The sequence below is a fragment of the Corvus hawaiiensis genome, chromosome 31 (genome assembly GCF_020740725.1).
Source record: "Corvus hawaiiensis isolate bCorHaw1 chromosome 31, bCorHaw1.pri.cur, whole genome shotgun sequence".
Classification (NCBI taxonomy): Eukaryota; Metazoa; Chordata; class Aves; order Passeriformes; family Corvidae; genus Corvus; species Corvus hawaiiensis.
In genome coordinates, this window is record NC_063243.1 from 2,300,839 (window position 1) to 2,320,321 (window position 19,483).

Here is a 19,483-nt window from a genome sequence, read left to right on the forward strand (position 1 = left end):
GTGGCAGGGGGCTGTGGCGGGTTCGTTGTGCCGTGTGGGCGCCGTGTTCGCCCTGGCGTGAGGGCGCTGCGGGAGCGGCTGCCCGCGGTCTCCTTCCCGCTGCTGCCTCGGCAGGAGCCGGTGCCGGAGCAGCGCTGGCTCGTCCCGGCTGCTGTGGGTAGGACAGAGGTGGCTGCCCCGTGGCCGGCAGTGTGCGGGAAAGTTCCCGTGGCCAGAGGTTTGTGTCCCCAGAGGAGCCGGAGGAGTCGTGTAAAAGTAACTTTATTCGTGGACAAAGGGAGAGGCCACGGGGCATTTCCCATGGGGTCTGTCCAAGTGTTGGAGGACGCAGCCTCCTTTTTATGCCGATTTGCCCGGCCGCATCTCCGTGTCCCTTTCCGCAGTGGCTGAGGTCCTTGGAAGGTACAGACTTCCCGATCCGCCTGCTGCATGTGCCCCTTAATGTGCACCCCCACTTTGTATAACATCCGATATTCATGGCTCTGTTAAGGCTTTGTTCTTCTTCCGGAAGTTCAGGAATTTCGCAGGACCTTGGCTCTGAGCATCAGTTCGTGTCAATTAGTAACATTTTTTGGAATTGGTGGTTTCTCTGGTTACTTCCTTATCTCCAAGTCCCTGGCCCTATCTGCAATGGGATTCACACCATCTATTTGTAAAGACACGTTCATTTTTTCCTTTAATCCGCCTCTTCTTATTTTCTCAGCACTTCTCTTTACAATTTTTATAATTGCCTTAATCTGTTCTTCCTGGGCCGCCTTTGGTTTTGGGATTATTCTCAGTGACCTCATTCTGTGTCCTTTTGTGGCCGTTTCTGGGTCAGGAGGCCTGGCTGCCACCTGCATGCCCTTGATCCCCTGCTGAATGAGCTGCACTGAGCAAGGTGTGGTGCACGGTAAAAAGATGAGAGTTGCTGTAGCACCTGACAGGAGAAACAGCATTGGTTTAACCCATGGTCTGCCAGGGAACCACAAAAACGTGTCCCATTCCCCTCCTTTCCACATTTGGAGTGGTACATGAGCTGCTTTCGTATTTCCTTGTTCTCTGTTTCACCACTTTTCCTTGGCCATCTCTTTGCCAAGAGCACTTTGAGTCATTTAATTTTCCACAACCTGCTGGTCCTTCTGCTGGAAGAGAATCTGATGCCGTCCCAGGGTGAAATGTGGCGTTGCTCATGGGAGTGGATTGGTGGGTGAGAAGGTCAGGAGCTGGAGCTGTGTGCTTGGTTATGATTTGGAGGACAGCTTGTAATCTAATGATGCATTGAAATGATCAGTGGGTTCTCTGGCACCTGGTATGAATTTGTTTGAGTTCCCAGGGGCTGCTCCATGGTGTTGTAGGATTTGTTCTGGTGGCCGTTCATCTTTTCCCCATTTTTGGGCGCTGCCAAAAATTCCAGGGATGCATCAATTGACCGCTTTTCTCTGATTAAATCATCACATCCTTGGATTCCCAAGTGATTTCACTGACCTTGTGTCAGCAAAAGCAGCCCAGTGGTCAAACCCACCCTGTATAACACAGAGAGTGCCAGCAGATGTTGGAGTGAGGAGAGGGATGATTCCCCCCCGCTTTTTTGAGTGAAGTTCTCCCAACATTCTCCGTTTGCTGTTTTCCTCTGCAGCTTCAGGGATTTCTGTTGCAGAGTCAGAGATGCTCAGTGTGGGCTCTGCCTTTAGCGATGCAAATTCCGTCAGTGCAGGGAGGCAGAGCTTGGGGTGAGGGGCAGAGGGAATCAGCCCAATTCCTGTGGCAGGCAAGGAGAGCCTGGGACATTGTGCCCACTTCCCCCAGCAGAGTTAATTTGCATTTCTAAAGCTCCTCTGCTGGTTGCCTGGAAGGAAGGTTCTCTTCCAGGGCAACCATCTGATGAGCTGCTTGTGCCCCTTTCCCCTCCCCCCTCCACACCCCTTTTTTTTTAACAGTATTTTATGAACTGTTTATGAGTTAAAGGGTCACCTTGAAAGCTCTTGCAGTTTTGCAAAATGCAACCTAAAGGTGAACATCGAAAAACCCATTCCAAAATTCTGCCATCTCTAACAGCTGTGCACACACATACACAAAAAACCCCTAAACTAATAAAGACTTTTGCTACTTCTCCTCGGACTAAAAATTGACTCACACTCCTGGCCCAAACCCAACTGACAATATCAAAGTAGGATTACTATTAAGAAACATTTTAATTGTGTAGTCTTGTCACTGAAACTGTTGGAAGAACAAAAACTCTCCAACAACCTTTTTAGTGTTAAGGATCAAGGCATTACTTTATTCTGGCCAGGATGTGCAACAGAAATCATTTCATGCACACGTAGCCCGGGTGTTCAGAGAAAATCATTCCATGGCACATGAGTTTTACTTGATTTTTCCTCACCTTTATGCAGTCTAAACCCATAGAAATCCGTCGGTTTAATGTTCATTGGTTCCAAGTTGGGCGGTTCTTAGTATTTGGTTTCCTATTGGCCCCGGATTGCTTGGCCTCTGATGTTAATTAGGTGCACACTCCTTGATGTCCTTCTCAGCCTTTTCCAGAGCAGGGGTCTCCAGTTGTGCCGGGGGCAGTGTCTGGGGTAGCTGTTCCTTGATGTTTGCTGATGGGCGTTGATGTTTTGTTGATGGTCGTTATCTTTTTGGGTATCTTTTGGGCTCTTCCCAGTCTGTTGAGATGTTAAGCTCATCTCTGTTGAGTGGTGTAACATCCCTTAACAAACACTTTCAAATTCCTTTCCCCAAGGCAGAGGCCAACCAAACCTGAGTAGAGACAATTTTAAAGCAATTCTGAACTTGGTATATTTTCCAGCAATCGAATCCCGCCCAGCCCAGAGTGTGAGTGTAACTGAGAGCCAGAGTGGAATTCTCCCGCTGTCTTGCGCAGCAGCTGTGGTGAGTGCAGGCACAGAAAGCTCTGAAGGTCGCCCGGTGCCAGCGAGGATTGGCCCCCAGTGCCTGGAGATGCCAGAGGAGGTGCCCAGCCAGACTATTTCAGCAGAGGATCTGTGGGCAGCCCCCGGGGCTTCCCCCGCTGTGGAGATTTCACAAGAGACAGGATTCTGGCCACAGACTGCTTGAAACAGACATCCCTGGTCTCCACCCCCCACTAGGTCGAGAATGAGCAGGGTGAGGAATTGGAAACATCAGTTCCAGGGGAGTTAATTGAATATCTGCCCTGGGTCTGGCTCTTCTTCTTGCCAAAGCCAATGGCAGCAGCCGTACCTGTGGCATCTTTGTTTCTCTCTGCAGCTTCAGAAGGTGTTTCTTTCTTTCCTCATTCATTCTTTCTACCCGACCCAAACTCTGGGGCTGCCAGGGCGTTTGGAGGTCCCACTGTCTTCCTAAAGCAGCCAGAACGGCCTGAAGGATCTTTCCTGTAAAATGAGTTCTACTGTCTGAGTCTCTTGCTTCCACAACCTCATATCTTGGAATTGTTTGTTCCAAACATGCCTTAAGAACTGATGCAGGGATTGCTGAAGCAGTTGGAAATGCTTCTGCCCCGCTGTGAGCTGCCATGCTGTTAGCAGAAGATATTGAAGCCTTCCTGCTCAGGGCATTTCAGTGCCAGGCTCTTCCAAGCGCCCCCAGCTCGGCCCTTTGAGCTGAGCATGCGGGCGCTGAGCTGCGCTTTGTCTCATTCTCTTTCCTTCAGAGCAGCGTGTCTTGTCACTCTTTTCCCTTCTGCTGCCCTTGCAGAGCCATCCCTAAACACCTTTTCTCCCTCAGGCCAGGGAATGTCTGGTAAATCTCTCCTAGCCCGGGTCTGGAGCTCTGTCACTTGACTGCAGCCATGGGTTTCTTGCCAGCCCCGTGTCCAGGGCCGTTCAAACAGGAGGCTGGGTTCCCCTGTCTTCAACTCTGAATCCTCCTGTTCCATCCAACAAGTTTCATTCTGTAAGAACCGAGCGCTGCTCATCCATTTAGACGCTCCTTTGGTTAACAAAGCTTTACCTTGATGCCAGGCTGGAACAATGAGAGATTGTGCTGCTGTCAGTTTTCAGGCCTCAGTTCCCATTAAAGCCGGGGCTGCACAATTCTGCAGACAATGAGGCCACTCTCTGGCCACTGGGTTAAACATTTGAGCCCAGGAATTCCTTTGGCATGGCCCTGTTTAACATCCACATGCAATTCAAATTGTTTTCCCTGTCTGGGTGGGCCAGGGCAGGAGGCTCAGTTAATCTGCTTTTGAAGCCTTGAAAATTGTGCTTTCCTTCTGGTGTCCATGATGGGGTTTCTTGGCTGGCAGGAGAGGAGTGTTGTAGGGAGAGATGCCTGGCTCCAGAAGCGCTGCCTTTAGCAGGGCCTCAGTAAGAGGCTGTAACCCCTTCCTTGCCTCCCTTGGAACAGGGTATTGCTTTTAGACACCACTTGTCCTGGTTGCTTCAGAGGAATTTGGAGAGGCTCCATATCTAATTTTGCCTATTTCCCTGGGGCTGCCCACACTTCTGGGTTCCCTTCAGCAGAGGCCTTCCCAGGCATTTGACACAAAAGTACAGCAGCATTAGCCTCTGTATCTCCTTTTACAATAGGAATTTGTATTTCCACTTTAGCCACCAAATCCCTTCCCAGTCAATTACAGTCACAATTAGGAGCAAACAGAAATTGATTCATTTCGAACCCATCTTCCATATCTACTGATAATGGTTGAATAAAACACATCTGCTCCTCTTTCCTACTTACTCCCTGAATAATGAAAGAACTTCTTGACAATTTCCCCCCTTAGGTCTCAGATTCAGAGTGGATCAAGAGGCCCCTGTGTCCATCAGGTGCGGCCTCGTCTCGATCCAGACGTGCCCTGAATGTTCTTGAGGGCTCTGGTGCGGTGGGTCCCTGGTGTGCTGGGAGCTCTGAGAGCCCTGACAATCCATGTCCATCAGGGGTGGACTTGCTTGTGCTGAGGGTGCTGCTGTCTGTGCTTGCAGTGTCCTTGTGGCCTGCAGCTGGAGCCCTGATTCCTTGGCAGGGGCTGTTTGGGTGGGCTCTGCCGTGCCGAGGAGGGCAATGCCTGTGCCAGGTGCTTGTGGCCGCCGCCGTCCCCTGGGTGCTGGGGCCCCCTTGGGCCCTGCGGTTCATCCCTGGGGGGCTGTAGAAACTCTGCCATGGCCTTTGCCTTCACCTTGGCCTTTTGCTCATCCCTTCTTGCATTCCCCTGCTGAGCCTTTCTGGCCAAGTGCTGCAGGGGCTTCTTGTGCCTCTCCTGCAGCCCCCTCACTGCCTGTGGGCGTGTCTCGGTTTGAAAGACAGGTGTGGGCTAAGGAAGGCAGGAGCCCCCCTTGGAATGGCAGATGCAACCCCCTTTCCCTCCGAGTTATTATAACTTTTAAATCAAGAGGCTTTTAGGCAAATACGTGGGAAATAGGATTAACAGTTCTTTACTATTATGTATCTATATGTGTATAACCAGTCAAACAAACAACTATGGCAGTAACAGCAAACAATCACAAACCCAGTCCCAGCCTTCTCGGCTGTCAGGCCCTTTCCCCTCGGGTGCAGTTCCGCTCGCAGCCGGCAGGGGCGCTGGTGGCTCCCGGTGAGCAGGGCAGGTGCGATGGTTCCCCCGCGGCTGCAGGGGGCGCTCCGGAGCGAGCTCGGGGAGCACGCGGCACTGGCGGCCTGGGATCCCGGGAAGGGATGGAACAAAGGCTTCACAAACCCCTGGGCAGCCAGACCCTTGGGAATGGCAGGCTAGAACGGCAGGGATGAGCACAAATTGCGGGTGGCAGATGAGATGTATCCGAACGGGAAACCCCCCGGAGGTCTGGGCAGTCAAGGCGAGCAGGGCTACAACGTAGCGAAGGCTCAAAACAACGGCGGGGCAGGGCGGCCATGGCCCAGCTCCCAGCGGGGCAGGGAAGGCCGGCTGGGGATCCTGGGGGTTTTTCCCCAGAAGAAAAAACAGCTGACGAAAAACAGCCTCCTTATCTGGCGTTCAGGGACGGAACTGACCGCACACCCAGGTGAAAAAAAAGAGTAGCGGTATGCACCCCCACCCCCAGCGGCTAGCTCTTTGTTTTTCTTAAATACCCTGCCATTTGTCCCCCTAGCAACACGTATGGGGAAAATTCCTTTAACAGAAAAAAAACTAGGAGAACTCCTAAAACCCCAACAGGGTGCTCATCCTCTGACAGCTGCTGAGCTTTCTGCACAATCATTCGTTTCTCCAGTGACCCAAACAAGAGCGATAAAAGAAAATCCTGATCCTTCCACATCCCGCAGCCTCCTGGGGCCGGGGGCCACTGCTGGCCCTGCCCGGGGGGTGTTGGGGTCAGGCAGTGCCCGGCGCTGAGCCCCGGCTGCCCCACAGCCCCGGCCCGGCCCCACAGCTCCCCACAGGCCCCCAGCCCGTGCTGCCCTGTCCTGCTGCTCCCCACCACAGAGAAACCCTCTGAAATCCTGAACTTCTTTGTTTCCCTGTCCTGGAAACTGGGGATACAAATGATCTGGATCAGCTGGCAAATTTTGAGGATAAGATGGTGCTGTAAAACATCCCAGTCCTCACTTTTTTTCTCTTCCTCCTCTTTTCCGTTGTTGTTTTTCTTTCCTACCACATTGGTGTGTTGTCATCAGTGTCCAGGTGGAGACTTGGGAAAAAGATCCCCCTAAGAAATTACAGCCAGTCAGAGGGCGCGGGGCTGTGGACCCCCAAAAGGTGCCAGGACCCCCCTGAGTCACCAGGGGAATTTGGGGAGGGGGCGCATGGGGGGTGCCCAGGCTGGGCCCAGAGCCCAGTGCTGCCCCAGCCCGACCTGCCCTGGCTCCATCTCGGCTCCTCCCGTGGGATGCAACCGTGTCCAGAAAAGGGGGGGCCAAGGGTGGGCGCTGGGCCCAGGGGGAGCATGAGAAGGGATAGAGGAGGAGGAGAAGAGGTGAGGAAGGAGCAGGAGAAGGGCCTGGAGAGAAGAGGAGAAGGAGGCGGGATTAGGAAGGAGGAGGAGCAGGAAGAACGATGGAGGAGGAGGTGAGGGAGGAGGAGCGGGAGGAAGGGGAGGGAGAGAGGCAGAGGAGGAGCAGGAAGAGGAAAAGCAGCAGGGGAAGCGCAGGGTCGGAGCCCGCTCTGTCCGCCGCGGCCCCGGGAGCATCCCGCAGGTGAGCGGGGAGGGGGAGCTCGCCCATAATCTCTTGGGGGTCCCCGAGAGGCGTTTTCTCTTGGGGGGTGTTTGGAGCTCACAGCTTCCAGAATGGAGCCCCAAATCTCTTTGTGGGTCCCTGGGAGGGTTTCATTTTGGGGCAGGGCTGGGCGATGTTTGGATCCTGTGGGCCCCCAAAGCTGAGCCGCAAATGCCCCTTGGGGGATATTTTGGGGGCTCCGTGCCGGTCCAGGGTGGGAGGGGGACATAGGCCTTAGGACTCCCTGGGAGAGTAGTGGAGGGGAACACCGGGAGCCCCGGAGTGGGGTGAGGGGAGAGGGGCGATCCCGGAGCTGGGGGACCCCTGGCAGCCTGGGGAGGGGGTGAACCTGGATAAGGTTGGACCCCTGGGATCACTGGAAGCCACAAGGGGAGAGGGGACCCCTGGGACCCCAAAAGCCCCCTGGATCATCCCTGAGTGGGACCCCGGAGAGGGGAAACCCTGGGAGCCATGGGACGCCGATGAGCCCAGTGAAAGGAGAGCCCCAGAACCCCAAAGTGGAGAGATCAGAGAGGGGGAACTGCAGGGAGGGGTTTTTTGGCTGAATCGTGGTGGTTTGGGGTTTTTATGGACACAAAACTTCTGGAGGCTCCCAGAGATGGACCTGGGCAGGAGGAACCCCCAGGCCGAGGCACTCACCCCTTGTTTCTTGCCTCAAACCAGGATTTGTCATTCCCAAGGCGTGGCTGGATGGAGAAGGAGGAAAAGCCCCGGAGATGCCGCAGGAGGAGGGGTTGCAAACGCAGCCCAGAGAGATCCAAGGAGGAAAGAGTCCCCCTGATCCGGGAAGGCAGCCCGAGATCCAGGGGGAGCTTGGAGGTGGGGGAGAAGCCTCAGGGTGGGGAGAAGCCCCACAAGTGCTTGGAATGTGGGAAGGGCTTCAGCTACAAATCCCGTCTGAGGGAGCACCAGAGGATCCACACTGGGGAACGGCCCTATGAGTGTGGGAAATGTGGGAAGAGCTTCGGCCGGAGCTCCCAGCTGATGGAACACCAGAGGATCCACACTGGGGAAAAGCCCTATGAGTGTGGGGAATGTGGGAAGAGCTTCGGCCGGAGCTCCCAACTGATGGAACACCAGAGGATCCACACTGGGGAAAAGCCCTATGAGTGTGCGGAATGTGGGAAGAGCTTCGGCCGGAGCTCCAGCCTGAAGGAACACCAGAGGATCCACACCGGGGAGATGCCCTGTGAGTGTCCCGAGTGTGGGAAGGGCTTCAGCTACAACTCCGACCTTATCCGGCACCAGCGCATCCACACCGGGGAACGGCCCTATGAATGTTCTGAGTGTGGGAAGAGGTTTCAAACCAGCTCCGATCTCCTCGTACATCAACGCATTCACACGGATGAGAGGCCCTTCCGCTGCCCCGACTGCGGGAAGGGCTTCAACCGCAACTCCCACCTCGTCAGGCACCGGCGCATCCACACTGGGGAGAGGCCCTACGAGTGTCCTCAGTGTGGGAAGAGCTTCTCCAGCAGCTCTAACTTGACCAAACACCAACGGAGGCACCGCTAAGGGAAGCCCTGCGAGTGCCCCGAGTGCGGGAAGAGCTTCGTGCGCTGCTCCAGCTCCATCCCCCGTGGGAGGATCGGCGTTGGATGATTCCCAGTGACCCCCATTGGGCAGAGCCCTGGTGACCTCCATTCCGGGTGATCCCCGCTGGGTGGGGGGAAGGTGTTGGAGAGATTTCTTTGCCTTCTCCTTGTGCTGCTGGGATTTGGTTGGTAATAAATTCCCTCCCTGTGCCCAGGCTGGGTCTGTTGTGCCCGTGCCAGTTGAAAGGGTTCAAATCATTGTACCTGTGCAAGTATAAGGTACAGGGTAAAAGTTAGCAAATATTGGCCACAAACTTAAGGCACTGAATGTAAGTTGGCAAGAAATGGGGAACAAAAGTCTCAGAAATGATGAACAAAGCTTGCTGAGACCAGTAGAGAAACTGCAGAAGCAGCCAACGAGAGACTGCGCCTGCCTAGGAAAGAAAGGTGAAAAGTGCAAAGCGAGGAAGACTGTGGCACCTGGGGAGGTGATGGGGGTTGGGAGGAATTTTTATTACGTCCCTGGGTAGGAACCCATTTCCACTCCCCTTCATCCCCCAGGTCTCCTCCCTCAGCCTGATGGTGAGAAGCATGGGAGTGCTCTGACTGCTGAGGGGCTTCTCTCAGGGATGGAAGGGTGAAACTCCACCAGTCTATTTCCCTTTCCCTTTCTCTAATGCTCCTTAGTCTTTCCACTTCCTCCTTAAGCTCGGCCACCAGGGAAAGGAGATCGTTCACCTGTTTGCACCTCAGGCAGGTGTCTTTGACAGCATCCCCTGGTGCTACTGCCAGGCTCAAACACTCCTCACAGGAAGGGATCTGGACAGACGCGTCCTTCTGGGAGGGTTCTGCTTGGCTGGGTACTCTTTTAGTGGCTGGAGCTTTTGATCGTGTGAGGACCATTGCTGAAAAACCCAACCAACCAAATCTCAACACAAAAACAAACTACAAACCCCACGGGCAGGAGAACACCCGCAGCCCTGCCCTCGGAGACGTGCCACGGCTCTATTTACCCGCTCCGGTTCCCCGTGCTCCCCAGAGCTCTTTTTGAATCTGACCGCCGCTGGCCGGAGGAAACCTCACCCTATGTGGGGGTGTCACCCCCTTTGCTCTGCCCACAGAGCTCCTGAGCCGCCGGCGGCCACAGCCCCTCCCCGTGGCCTTAGGTCCGGCCGGGACCCCAAGGTCTGTCCCCACACTGATTTTGGGGGGGTCATGTGTCCACCCCAGCCCCGCTGTCACTCTGCCCCTGCCCAGGGCAGTGTTCCCAATAAAGCTTCCCAGTTCGCCCTGGTCCTGTTTCTTGGGGAGCAGTGGGGAGGGACTTGGGGGGGGCTGAGATTGGGGGGGGCAGAACCTGGCGTTTGATCGGGAATGGGGACCCCTGTTTTCCCCCCCATGTCACCCCACTCTGACGGGGTTTTGGGGGGCACCTGAACCCCAAGACGACACCCAGCAAACCCCAAGAGGTGCTGGGACCCCCCGAAGAGGAAGAAGCGGGAGAACAGCCGGAGAGGAGAAGCAGGCAGGATGAAGAGTATGAGGAGTGGGACCCCTCCCAACTCAGCTTGGGGGTCCCATCCTTCCTTGCCCTCAGTTCAGGCATCTCCTGGCAGTTTTTTCTGGGAGGAATCCCTGAGTTTTGGTGGTTTTGGGGTGCAGTTTTCCAGGGGGACAGCTGTGTCTGGCCCTCCCCTCCCTCTTGTGGCCTCAGCTACCCCTGACACCCTGGGGGTGCTGGGATTTCCTTCCTGGGGACAAGGACCGTCATTCCCTTCCAGGAGCCTAATGCTGGCTGGGGGTCCAGCTCAGGGGGTCCTTGAGCAGCTGCCCCAGAACCTCCGCCAGGGTCTCCCAGCGCAGCTGGAGCCGCTCGGCCTGGGGGCCCCAAAGCCCTCAGCAAGCCCCAAGTCCCTCCCAGGAACCCTCAACTCCCTCAAACCCAGCATCCCCCCACATCCCCTGCAAGTTCCCCCCATGGCACTGGCCATGGCCATATCCCCATGTGTCGCTGGCCCTGTCCCACTGTGTCCTCACCCATGGCTGTGTCCCCATCATGTTTCCATCCATGTCATATCCCTCATGTCCCCACCCCTCTCTTAGTTCAATGTCTTTATTTTTCCCCAGTTTCAAGTGTATTGAAGGGATGAAGAGAAATGAAAAGAAAACCAAAAGAAAAGGAGTTCCGTGTCGGTGCCAGCTAGGGATCCTCGTGCTTGGGTTGGAGTGAAGAAGCTTTTTTGAGGGGGTTTCCACCCCACTGTCTCCAGAATCTTGATCTTTGATCCAGTCCATTTTGTTGTGGAAGATGCCCTTGGGCCAGAGAAATTCAGAATCCTGGAATCACGGAGGTTGGAAAAGACCTCAAGGACTGTCCAGTATTCCTGGATGTCACCAGAAGATAGGATTGAATGGAAAAGATTTTTGGGGGTCAATATTCAACAAATCTGCTCTCCCCAATGAATTCCCAATGTCACTCTGCATCCCAAGGGATGTTCCTGCCCCTGGATTCATCCAGGTGCCCACGGGGAGCCAGGAAGATGTGGAGACCCCAGCCAGGTGTCTTCGCAACACGGATCACCAGGACCATGGATCACCAAGGCTCTGCCCAACAATGGTCACTGGGGATCATCCAACACGTATCCTCCTGTGATACGTGAAGGAAGGAGACCCACCAACAGCAGAGATGCAGGTGAATCTAAGGTTTATTCAAAAGCACCAGTATATATATCCTTACTTCTAAGAGCTTACAGCCGTGATCACAGTCCTACAATAAATCTGTCTTCTTGACATTTTCCATTGTTCTCTCCAAGGCCACAGTGAAGGAGCGTGAAGAATGTGCGTAGAGCATGTGCATAAAGCGTGTGCGTCTTATGTTGACGTAGAAGTAGAAACTCGTTAGTTCAGTTCTATCTCAGGTGCACGCTGTGTCAGAGAAACCTTCTGCTGGTACTGCTGGTGCTGCTGCTGTCGTTCTCTGTGTAACTCTTTCCTTATACCAACACCTGTTAACCCAACAACTCCCCTATTTTATTTTTTGGAGTCATGGACAAAGCAAGTGCAACCATAGCTTGTTTTTGTGTGCCTTTAACGGCTCTGATTATGTTGAAAAGGACAAGACAGAATATCAAAAAAGATACCACTGCTAGACAACCTAATCCAATAAAAACCCAAGCTTGTAAATTTATTCCTGAAAACCAATTTTTTGGATTTACCCAAGTAAGATCATTTTTTAAGTCAGTCAGTACCTTTTGCTCCTCTAGAGTTTGCAAATCTCTAAGTTGCTCTTTTAACTGAGCGTGAAGTGAGTGGATATCTTGCCTTAGGGCTTTATCAAAGACTCCTTGGAGATGGTTTTTGATTGTTTCCCAGTTTCGTTCTGTTTCATTCCACGGAAGAGGAGTGACACATAAAGAGTTATGTATGTGTTCCCAATCGCAATGTAAAGATATGTGGGTTTTTTGAGCCTCAACTCTTTTGCCAATCCACAAAAGAGCACTTTCCAAGGCATCTACTCTGGTCATTATTTCCTTGTCAATTTGCTCTTGTGTTTGTAATTATTTTGTAATATTGGTTAGAGCTTGTCCCACAGTGTGGGCTGTTTGAATGGAATTAGCTAAAGCTGCACCAGCTGCAAAGGCTGTGCTTAAAACTATTACAGCAGAAATGATGGCAAAGATCAGTCAACCGAGAAATTTGCGAACTCGTTTCTTACTCTTTTGGATTTCCTCCTGGAATAATCGAGCCAATTGTGACAGTCCATCTTGTCCTTCCCAAGTCTGAGTCAGGTTTACAGGTACCCAAATTTGCAGTCTTCTCTTAAATGGAAGAAGAACAGAAAAGTTATTCACATCTTCATTGGTTACATATGATTTAAAGACAAAAAGAATTAGCAGACAGAAAATACAAGCCATTCCTATGATCAACTGAAAAATTATTAGCTAAAACAAAAACATATGGGTGTGAAGTACAAGTCATTAGTGGTTGTTTCTTTAGCGAAGTTATATTTGCAATGGTAGCATTCTTGTTCAGGTTCACCTGGTATAACGTATTATCGAAGGCAGGTAACAGCATTTTCCACAGATAGTTATGAACACATGATTGATTATTATCAATGTTTAATCAATGGTCTGGCTATTCCACTATCATGCCAAACAACGCTGTAGTTTGCCTTTTGCAAGCGAAGAATGGTTTTATTTGTCCCCTTTTCTCTGAGGATACTATGTGGTCCCCAGTAAATCAATTTCCCATATTGTAAGAGTTGTTGTGGTTGTTGTCCTAAACATGATGTCCGTTCCAAACACCGTAAATTGGAAATGGATGTAAAACGACATTTGGGATAATGAGGTGGGGCGGCATCCACAGTATTGTTGGAGATGGACAGAATGGTCGGCAATGCAATAGCAGTTAAATTTTTTCCATAGGATTTATATATCAAGTGCAATTGCATAGAAAAATTGGCAAAAGGTAAAGGTAAAAAGGTACTAGTTTGATTCCACTTGAAGCAAATAGGGGGTAAATCAGTAACGTAAGAAGCATTAGTAATGTGTGTATTTACAATATCCTGATGTAGGGGAGGAAGCCAAGTTCCTCCTACCCATTCTGTTCCATTGTTGCTGAGGGGAGGTTCTGGATCCCACCAGGTCAGAGGCCGAAAAAGTAGTGGGTCAAAAATGTGTGCCCAGTAGATTCTTCTTTCCACCATTTGATGGCAATATAGGAGAAGAAAGATGACAGGACTCATTGTCATCTTTGGCTGGGTTTGATGTATCTTGCTGGAAGCCAATATGGTCCTGTGGTATAAGAGTGAGGGGTGTTAGGGCAGTTGGGAGATCGCTGCTGTGTTCTCCAAAACTGTCTCAGGCGTGAGACTGCTCGGGTGTGCATGCTAGCAAGCTTCTCCTTTCAGCCCCATGCAGATGTTAAGCACTGATGGCACACACTCAGTATTACCAGAGATAAGGAGCCAAGGAGGACCCTCCTCATGGCACATTCCATAGTCAAGGTTTATTTCATCCTCCGCAGAGGGGACCAGATGCAAAAGAGAGCGAGCATGCTTTTTGATCAGCTTTACATAGTGTTCTCGAGCCAGTAATCTGAGGGCACATGGGTGGTACAAAGGCAGGACTAGGGAAGAGAACCAGTGAGCAGAGGGAAGGGGCGGAGCGGGGCACCAGGTCAGGTTTGCAGCTGCACAGGCTGCTGGGAGAGGTAGTTTTCTTTAACTCAGGGTCTGGGGGATGTGTAAGGTTACAATTCACCCACAAGGAATTGTGGGAGAGGCTTTTCCTTTACTCACACAAAGGTGAGAATGGTATCTCAAATATCTTAAGTTCTTCCACCATCAGGCCTTTGCTATTTCAGGGCTCTCTGGCCCACCAGCTGGCTCAGCTGATGGCTTAGTGACCCCAACACTGTGGGCAAAGGAACACATCCACAACCTCTCCCCCAAGCTAACAGTGGAACTGGACCTTTCCACTGACCACTGTGTATATCCTTGTATGTGACTTCTGGGTGAACTCCTTCTCCATCAGTTGTTTGACCTAGGTGCCTTTGATGTGCTGTGAGGTCATCCCTAGTGGAAAGATTCAAAAACTTTAAAACATAGGTTGCTTTATCAAGCTGCTCCTGAGGGAGCATGCCTATGGGATTCCCCCTTTTTTGTTTCTGTAGCATGTTTTTCAATGTGTAGTGTGCCTTCTCCACTATGGCTTGGTCTGTTGGAGAATGGGCAATACCTGTAACCTGAATGGGCAAGACCTGTTTGATCCCCCAAGTGTGGAGAAAATCTTGTGTTTTTTGAGATGTATATGCAGGTCCGATATCTATTCATATCTATTGAGGAACGCCCATAGTAGCAAAGGCACGCAGCCAATGTCGAGTGGCATCTCTTGATTTTTCAGCTTTGTGAGCTGTTGCTACTATGAACCCTGAAAAAGTATCAATAGAAACATGCACATATTTAAAAATCCCAAAACTCGATATGTGGGTAACATCTGTTTGCCAAATATCATTAGGTTTTAACCCTGATGGGTTTGTTCCCAATGTTAGTGGTAAGGAAAAAGTTTGCTGGCACTGTGAACAAGCATTCACTGTATCTCAAGCTTGTGGCAAGGTTAAGCCAAATTGTTTTGCCAGTGCTTGGGCATTTTGATTATAGAAATCATGAGAAAGGTGCCTGCCCTGATTTCTGTTGTATAGTGGCTGTCATGGTGAAAGCATCTGCTCTTGCATTACCTTCCGCTACAGGTCTGGGCAGGGCGGTGTGTGACCTAAGTGTAGGGTGTAGTATGCATGAGACCTGTGAAGTAAAAGGTTATATAAAGTGGTTAATAACACAAAAAGATTTGTTAAAGACTTACTTCAGGAATGAATGTTCTATTCTCTCAACGATTCCCATAACATAAAGAGAGTCAGAAACAAGGTTAATAGGTTCCTGTGAAAAAAGACGAAATGCTTCTACCACAGCTGCGAGTTTGACTAGCTGGGTAGATCCAGGTTGGAAAGTTATTGAGTGTTCCCATTGTCCTGTATCATTTTTCCACAGGGTTACAGCTTTGTGTGTTTTCCCTGATCCATCAGTGAAAACAGTTTTTGCATCAGGAATAGGTTTTTTTGGATTGTAGACATCTTGGTTGGAAGGGAAGTTCTTTGAAAGATTGCAACAATGCATGTTGAGGCATCGTGTGAATAAACTGTCCGTTATAGTCTGCAAGGGCAATTTGAAATGACAGTGAGTCCCTGAAAAGATTTTCTAATTCTGCTGCAGTAATAGGGAGGTGTATCATTGCTGGACCATATCCTGCCAGATTCTGGTATCAGAGTCATCCCATCAAAAGCAGTCGAATGATCATTTCAAGTTGAGTGGTTAATAGTTTTTGAAAAAGTGTGTGGCAAGAAGATCCATTCTGGGAACCAGAGATGACGTTCTTGCGCATCACATTGGCCAGTAAGAGCATAGGTTTACAAAAACTGCAAAATCAGGAAGAGCCTCAAAGGCAAATCTGGGTTTCGACGTGTGGCAAAGGACTTGTTGATTTTGTCACTTACAGTCTCTAGAGCCTTTTGGGCAGTTTTTGTCAATTGCCTAGGGGAAGAGAGGTCTGGGTCCCCTTTTAGCAACTGAAATAAAGGAGATAATTCTTCTGCTGTAATTCCCAACAGAGGGTGAATCCAGTTAATGGTTCCCAGTAACTTCTGCAAGTCATTCAATGTGCACATGTTAGTTTTTAAAGTTATTGGCTGTGGAGTGACTGTTGTTTCAAGTAGTTTAAAACCCAAGTATTTCCAAGGGGATTCTGTTTGAATTTTGTCTGTGGCTATGCACAGACTTCTGCTGGTGAGTGTTATTTTTAAAGCTGCAAGGCAATCACGCAACAGTGTCGTGCTGTCGGAGGCAATTAAAATACCGTCCATATAGTGATACCGCAAAACAGATGGATATTTTTGCCATACTGGCTATATTGCTGAATGAACGACAAATTGGCAACTGGTTGGACTGTTTTTCATACCGCAGGGTAGGACAACCCAGTGGTATCGTTCCATGCGGGTTTCATGATTGACAGATGATAAAGAAAACGCAAATTTAGGTGCCTCATCAGGATGCAGAGGAATTGCGAAGAAACAGTCTTTTAAATCAATTATTGCTAATTCCCAATGTTCGGGAATCATCGTGGTGTAGAGGGATTCCTTATGGAACAAGGGCGTGTGATACCCCTGGAAAGATTGGACAACCCAGGGTTGCTGAGGAAAAGCCCCTGAACAGGCCCCTGGCTGCAGGCAGGCCTGGAAGGCACCTGGCTGCAGGCAGCCCTGAGAGTCCTTGGCAAGGTATACACACACTGGTTGTTTCCCCCGCTGATTAGAGGCTGTCTAGAGGGACTGGGCGTGAATCATTGCAAAAGTAGATATAAGTTGGCATAGTTGAACAATAAAGGGAGAACGATGCTTAATCATATCGGTATACGTGTTGTTTATCCAGCCAGCTCTCCGGACTCGGTCCCTAGCATCGTGGGGTTAGGTATTCCAGGTTGTAATGACCCCATAGGTGACATGACTGTATTGACTACCCTGAGATCCTGTATAAGTCTCCACTTGATCGATTTCTTAGGAATAACAAAGATAGGTGTGTTCCACGGGCTGGTGGAGGGGACTATGTGACCCAATTTAGTTGTTCCTGTACAAGGATTCAGGCTTGGTGAAGCCGCTCACCTCTTAAGGGCCGCAGGTCTTTCCATACCGCCTTATCAGTAAGCCATGTAAGTTTCAGAAGCAGCATTTCATCAGTGGTCCCTACCAAAAATGTGTTGAAATGATCAAGCCCCATTGAGTCAGTAAACCTCACCCCCACAAAGTGCCCAGGATCGGGAGTACATACAAGGTGTACATTGTGAGTACATCGGAAGGTGGCTGTCTTGCCTTCTGGTCCAACGATGTGTAGTTCTTTGGCTGATTGCCATGGTATTTGATGTCCGCCGACTACAGAGACAATTGCCATAGAGGGTGCCAAGGGCCAGTCAGGAGGCCACTCCTGCGCTATGATGTATATATCGGCTCCAGTATCAACCAATCCTGTAAAAGACTTAAATCTATTTGGCAGGTGAGTAATGGCTGTTGGGTTCCAATAACTTTGGACCAAAAGATCTGAGGAACACTTGTGTTCCCAAAGCTCCCACTGTTTATTGCTGCTGCAGTATTGGCACTGGACAAGGAATTGCTGGTAGCAGTATGAGTTGCCATAGTTTTGATTTCTCCTTTATAATCTGCATCAATAATGCCTGGTAAAATAAACAGTCCAGTTCGAGTGGTAGAAGAGCGACCCAATAATAAAGCATGAGTTTGAAATGGTAGAGGACCAAAACCAGCAGTGGGTAGTAGATGAACAGGAGCGTCTTTTAAGACTGTTGTAGAGCTGATGGCCATGTCCAGGCCAGCGGAGCCTGGGGTGCCCCTTGCCAAACCTGAGTTTGTATTGGGGATTGGCCAAATTGGGCCCTGTTGGGTTTAGGGGCACCGGCCTGCGCACCCCTGTTCAAGTTTCCCTGCTTTTGGGGTGGGTTGCCATCCTTGTCAAACTTAGAGTGGCAATGGCTGCTCCAATGAAGGCCTTTTTGGCAGCAAGGACAGGGTTGGTTTGGCTTTTTACTAGTTTTCTGTCCCTTTGGGCATTGTTTCCGAACATGCCCCTCTTCTCCGCATGCAAAGCACTTAACAGTTGCTTTAGCTGCTTGCAAGTCCTGGGCAATTGCCGTAAAAACATGCTTTGATGTAATCAGTAAGTTCAGCATCAGCGTGGTTGCGTATTGAAACTAGGTGGTTTTTACATTCATTATTAGCATTTTCATAAGCAAGGGATTTTAAAACAGCATCGGCGCTGCTTGCTGAGATTGACAGCCAGACTGACAATCTCACAGAGTCAGACCTGAAACCAGTCAGAACTTACCTGTGAGAATATGACAGTGAAATTCTGCAGCTTTAGTGAAACTCACGGAGGAGGCCAAGAAGATAATCAATGAGAGAAGATGTTCTGGACACGAGGAGAGGATGTTCTTGTTATAGGACATTGAGAGTGTACAAGGAAGAACTTGTGGATAATATGTAACGAATTGACTTTTGCTTGTATAGCTGATTGTTTTACTGCCTGAATGGTCATTGTTTGTTAGACAGCCCTGTCATTGTTTACTAAGCAGCCAATCTTAAATCAGGCCATAGCCATTGTGAAGAGGTATAAAAATAGCAGTAGAGAAAATAAAAAATCTTTTTGCCTCTCTTGACTATGGATTATTGTGGATACAAATGTGCTGCTAGCAAGAATTTTCTTGCTTCTTTCCAGTCCCGTGAGATATTTTTCTACTGGACTATAAACAAAGCTTTGCAAGGTCGCAAGTGTTCATAGTTTATAGAACTCGACTAATGTCTTCCATGAGAGAGAAATATATCTCACGGGACTGGAAGGAAGCAAGAAAATTCTTGCTAGCAGCATATTTGTATCCACAGATTACGACTATTATACAGAGCCCTAATGAGACTTTTATGGCCTTCTTAGACCGCCTTCAGGATGCGATAGAAAAACAAATAGTAGATGCAGATGTAAAAGAAGCTTTAATTTTACAAATGGCATGAGACAATGCAAATGAGGAATGTAGGAAAGCTATTGATTTGTTGCCTATGAAAAAGCCCTCACTGAAAGATATGATTAATGCATGTGCAAAAATAGGAACTGCTCAACATCAAATGGCTATGCTAACCGAGTCTGTTACTACAGCTGTTGCTGAAGCTATTAAAATGACATGTAACTGCTACAGCTGTGGACAGCCTGGTCATTTTATATCTCAGTGCCCACACAGAACCCTGTCCTCCGGAGCAGCTAACAACAGCAGCCCCCGGAGCAGTTCCGTGTAACTGATGTGGTAAACCAGGACATTATGTGAAACAATGTAAATCTCATTTCCAAGCCAATGGGCAGCCTCTCAAAAATCAGGGAAACTGCCGACTGAACGTGAGGGGACAGCACGTTAAGACACAAACACTTCCCCAGGAACCGCTGCGCCCAGCACAGGTTTATGTGACAGGCTTGCCGGCAGAACAAAAGGCTCAGCAGGGAGGGATGTTTGCACCGCCAGCGCAGTGATTATAGACTCTCCTGCAGTTCATAAAGTGCCTTTGGATGCACATAGACCTAGAGGACAAAACTTAAGTGCTTTGCTAATAGGAAGATCCAGTGCTACTTCGCAAGGGATTTTTGTGCATCCAGGAGTAATTGATGCAGACTTTACAGGACAAATATGTGCAATGGTTTCTACACCCACTCCTCCTGCAGTCACACCTGCTCAAACTCA

At 50.0% G+C, this 19,483-nt stretch overlaps 1 long non-coding RNA gene and 1 pseudogene across 1 annotated transcript; both read left to right on the top strand.

Annotated features, from left to right (window-relative positions):
- Positions 1 to 7,416: 7,416 nt before the first annotated feature.
- The window catches only part of LOC125318825, a 157,891-nt pseudogene continuing 145,824 nt past the window's right edge, over positions 7,417 to 19,483 (top strand).
- On the top strand, positions 8,791 to 12,903 carry LOC125318836. The gene is made up of 2 exons (XR_007200506.1): positions 8,791 to 9,830; positions 10,773 to 12,903. It is a non-coding gene; the product is annotated as an uncharacterized LOC125318836 (long non-coding RNA).